The 5,091-nt window shown below is 41.8% G+C and overlaps 1 non-coding gene across 1 annotated transcript; it reads right to left on the bottom strand.

Moving 5' to 3' along the window:
* Window positions 1-1,308: 1,308 nt before the first annotated feature.
* Window positions 1,309-1,381, bottom strand: trnar-ccu (transfer RNA arginine (anticodon CCU)). The gene has a single exon. It is a non-coding gene; the product is annotated as a tRNA-Arg (tRNA).
* Between the last annotated feature and the right edge of the window lie 3,710 nt (window positions 1,382-5,091).

Raw genomic sequence — 5,091 nt, 5'->3', positions numbered from 1 at the left:
CATGCTTCCAGTTCAAAATGGGGAACAGCAACCCCTGAAATCACTTTTGTAATGCTATTTCTGAAATTACATTAGACTAAGCAGGATATTGGAGAGTCTGTAAGGACTCAGCTGTGTTTTAAATTCCTCAAACAGCACTCTGCTGGAGAGATCAGCATGGGAGGGTTGTCAGTGATTACTAATAGCTTTTCAAAGCTGGTAACAACTATTTCTGACCTTCCCCAGTGCTTATAGACCCAATTATATTATCTAGAGGGTGCATGGAACATGTGAATGCAAAAAAAAATTTACAGTTCTGAAGAAGAGTTATACCAGACTTGAAATATTAGCTCTGCTTCTCTCTCCCCAAACACTGGCTGACTTGCTGAATTTCTCCAGCATTTTCTGTTTTTATTTCAACATATCCCTTTGTTTGCTCACAATGAGCAAGGCACTGACCACACAGACCCAACCAGCTAATGCTTAAAAACATTCAGCACACTGTGTCCAACATTGGATGCGATGCTGCAAATGGACAACATTTACTGGATAATCCTGAGTGTGCAAAAAATTGTACCAATAACCAAATTAGGATTGTTGAGTTAGCCTTGGGGTGTGGTGCACTTGCATATAACTGGAAGCTACAGAAATTAATGCATAAGCCCTGTTCTATGCAGACAGAAAGTATGTGGACTACGTGAGGACTGCAGATGCAGGTCTTTTGCCTGAAACATTGTTTCTCTTGCTCCTTGGATGCTGTCTGATGTGCTGTGCTTTTCCAGCACCATTCTTTTCGATTTGAGACAGAAAGTACATGCACAGCCACTACACCTGTTTTAACTCAACAAAATAAGATTCAGTCATTCATTGGTTTATTTCTTAGGCCCTGACCAATCAGATTCAATCTGTCAGGATTGTAAACTAAACAAAGCTTGGCAGTTAATAGTCAATTGTCATTAACATTATCACACTCTTAATTGATATTCTCATAGAAGAAACAACCTCAGTCTGTCTATACTTAAATATTGCAATATGTTACGTTCATGAAAATAAATCATTTAATCATAAATTATATTTATCTAAAATGCAAATACAGAAAAAATAGAAAATAAAAGTACTGCAGATGCTGGAAATTGGAAACGAAAAGAGAAATAGCTGGAAAAGTTCAGCAGGTTTGGCAGCATCTGTGGAGAGAAATCAGGGTTAATGTATTGGGTCAAGTGACTCTTGCTCAGAATCTGGATTGCTGAACAGGATTTGCCAAGATTGTATAATGACGAAAGAATTCCTGTGATAAATACAGAGAGTATTTCAGGGCAAAAGTGATTCCACCCCAGATGGGACTTGAACCCACAATCCGTGGCTTAGGAGGCCAGTGCCTTATCCATTAGGCCACTGGGGCTATATGCTTGCCTAAGCCTTGACACACCACATGTTATTATCACATGGTCTGCTATTTCACACAATTCATTGTTAGCTATTAATTGTCCCATTCGTAATTAATTGTCCCTTACTCTCCCAAGGTGATCATTATTCACTCCTTTGTCTGTCCAACTGTTCTTTCTCTCTTTGGGCTCTAGCTCAGGAAAAACAAAGGTTCTGAGGAAGGATCACTGGACCCAAAATGTTGGGTCTGCTTTCTCTCCACAGATGCTGCCAGACCTGCTGAGCTTTTCCAGCAATTTCTGCTTTTGTTACAGAAAAGTTAGTAATGACATAAGTATTAAAAATTATTATATTTCTCAAGGTTTGATTAATTCTTTGAAAAAAAACAGATATAAAACAAAGGTTACATATCTAAATTCTCAAGAGATTGGGTAGATAAAAATATAATGAAGGTGTAACAAATCAAATGTGGATAACTTTAAACTTCTGTTGTGGCAAAGTTATCAGCCATTCCTGCTGACAGAACAGGAGAACGATTGAAAGCTGGCTCTGATCAGTCAAAGAAGCAGCTGAGTAGCACTAACGTTAGCCGAACCTGTGCATGCTTGTCACCTGGCTTTGTTGACTGACTGGACTGGAATTAGGTGAAAGTGAGGACTGCAGATGCTGGAGATTAGAGTCGAAGAGTGTGGTGCTGGAAAAGCACAGCAGGTCAGGCAGTATCCGAGGAACAGGGGAATCAACGTTTCGAGCATAAGCCCTTCATCAGGAAAGCCCTGACGATGAGCTTATGATTGAAACGTAGATTCTCCAGCTCCTCGGATGCTGCCTGACCTGCTGTGCTTTTCCAGCACCACTCTCTCGGACTGGAATTAGGTCAAGTGACAATGTGAAATCAAGACTGCAAATAGTCTCACCCATGTCCTGATTGTCTGTTCAATTACCCTGATGTACTTATGTAAGGTATGATTTGTCTGGTTAGCACGCAATACAATAGTTTTCACTGTACCTCGATACATGAGACAATAAAAAATCAAATCAAATCAAAAGAATGAGTACACATCAAGAGATGCCTGTAACGTGGATGAAATCTGACTGCTTTACCATTTCTTACTTTTAGTTTTTAACATTGAAATGTGCAATGTGGATGGCACTGAGAGGCTGCCATGTTCCTGTGCCACAGTGCTTTGAGAATATCAAGACATCTACCCACACAACCTGAGGCCTCCAAAACCACCTGGATGACCAGCAGCATCTTTCAGCCATAGTTCAGGAAAGTGGCCAAAATCTATCAATGGAAGGAATGGAAGATTATTGCCTGGTGATCCTGAATACCCAGCAGTCCACACTCCTGTTTCTCCAGCAGGAGATACACTATCGGAAGAGATGCTCCAGGATTTCACAACGAAGCTTGAAAATGGAAAATATATTTGACTACGTTGATGACACAGCAGATCCAACTGAAGACTGCACATTGAGCAGGTAAAGATTCTTGAGATATTCCAGAGCTAAGTCACAACTTTTTTCAAAATCTGTTACTGTCCAAGTTACCACTGTACTAATGTAAGGTGTGAACAAATTAAAAAATAAAGACAGTTTTAACTGCTGTGCAATAGTGTTTTAAAAAAATATATAGAGTGAACTTGTTAGAAAATGAGCTTATAATGTTGCCTCCTTAGCTATATTGAAATTCTGCTAGTTGCAATTTCACTGTAGTCATATCAGTAATGTGCATAATACATTTCCACTGAAAACATATAAAATAAGTTGTTGTCTTTTGTCAAGTAAAATGCTTGAAATTTGAGAAGTACAATGCTTTCAATAAAAGTTTTAAAAAAGTTAACTCACATTTTAAAGATAATTCCACTGTTAGCTCTTGCATTAAAGTGAAATAATTTAGTTATAATAGGCTTTGTAACACTATTTGTAGGTTTTTAAAAATTCATTTGCCAGATTTGCCCTTAAGAAGGTGACAGTGAGTGCCTCCTTAAACTGGTACTGTCCAGTGCTGACAGGAAGGGAAATCCAGGACTTTGACTCAGCAACAGCGAAGTGACGGTGATATATTTCCAAGTCAGGAGTCAGAGGCGAGTTTGTAGCTGGTGGTGGTCCCATGTTTGGAAGGTGCTGTTGGAAGTGCCTTGGTGAGTTGCTATAGTGCACAAGTAGATGGTACACACTGCTGTGACTGTGTATCAGTTGGTGGTGGGAGGGGGGGGGGAGCGGGGTGTAGATGTTGAAGGTGATGGTTTGGGTGCCAATCAAACAGATAGCTTTGTCCTAGATGGTATCAGACCTTCTGAGTGATGTTAGAGCTTCATTCATTCAGGCAAGTGGGGAGTGGTCTGGAATGCTGGAAAAACTCAGCGGGTCTGGAATAATCTGCGGAGAGAGAAACAGAGTTAACAGAGTGAGTTTTGAGAAGATTTGTAGCTCAGGTTGAGGTTCTGGGTCTAGGTTTGCTCGCTGAGCTGGGAGGTTTGTTTTCAGACATTCTGTCACCATAGTAGGTAACATCTTCACTGAGCCTCTGGCTTCGAAGGATAACTCAGAGAGATTGGGTTAGCTCAGTTGGCCGGATGGCTGGTTTTCCATACAGAATGATGGCACCAGCTGAGGTTACCTTGAAGGACTCTTCTTCTCAACCTCCCTCCTCCCCCCTAGATGAGTCACCCCTAAGGGACTCTGAGCTTAAACCACCACCAGTCAACTCCCCAGCAAATGAAAGTGCAATCCTATGATCTATTTTACCTTTACTTATGGCTAATCCAGTTTACTTTCTGGTCAACTGTGACCCACAGAATGTTGATAGTGGGGCATTCAGTGATGGAACTGCCAATGGAATGCCAAGGAGAGATGATTAAACTCTCTCTTGCTCAAGATGGTCATTATCAGGCACTTGAATGATATGAACATTATTTGCTACATTCCAGTCCAAACCTGGATGTAACCCAGGTCTAGCTACAAACAGACACATGCTGCTTCACTAGCTGAGGACTCATGAATAGTAATGAACATTGTATAGTCGTCAGAGAACATCTCCACCTTTGACCTTATGATGGAGGGAAGGTTGTTGCTGAAGAATCTGGGCTCATGCACCATTCTGAGGAATTCCTGCAATGATTTTCTGGGACTGAGATGAATGAAGCCACCTCAGTGGTTAGCACTGCTGCCCCATAGAGTCAGGGACCAAGGATCGGTTCCACCTTTGGGCGACTGTCTGTTTGAAGCTTGCATGTTCTCCCTGTGTCTGTGTGGGTGTGCTCCGGTTTCCTCCCACAGTCTGAAGATATGCAGGTCAGGTGGATTAGCCATGCTAAATTGCCCATAATGAAGGGCTTTTGCCCAAAACATCGATTCTCCTGCTCCTCGGATGCTGCCTGACCTGCTGTGCTTTTCCAGCACCACACTCTCGACTCTGATATCTAGCATCTGCCATCCTCACTTTCACCTAAATTGCCCAGAGTGCCCAGGGATGTGCAGGCCTAGGTGAGTTAGCCATGGGAGATGCAGGATTATAGCATCGGGAGTTGGCAAGCTCTTCAGAGCATCGCTGTGAACTCAATGGATCAAATGAACTGCTTCCACACTGTAGAGATTCTGTGACCTCCAGCAACTGAATCACCTTCCTCTGTGCTAGGAATCACTCGAAAAAAATGGACAGTTCCATCCTTGATTCCCACTGCCTTCCGTTTTAGTGTCGCCTCTTGACAATGCACTCAATTT

This window comes from Chiloscyllium punctatum, chromosome 27 (assembly GCF_047496795.1).
Source record: "Chiloscyllium punctatum isolate Juve2018m chromosome 27, sChiPun1.3, whole genome shotgun sequence".
Taxonomy (NCBI): Eukaryota; Metazoa; Chordata; class Chondrichthyes; order Orectolobiformes; family Hemiscylliidae; genus Chiloscyllium; species Chiloscyllium punctatum.
The sequence above is the reverse complement of the archived record's forward strand: the minus strand, read 5'-3'. Positions and strand labels throughout refer to the sequence as shown.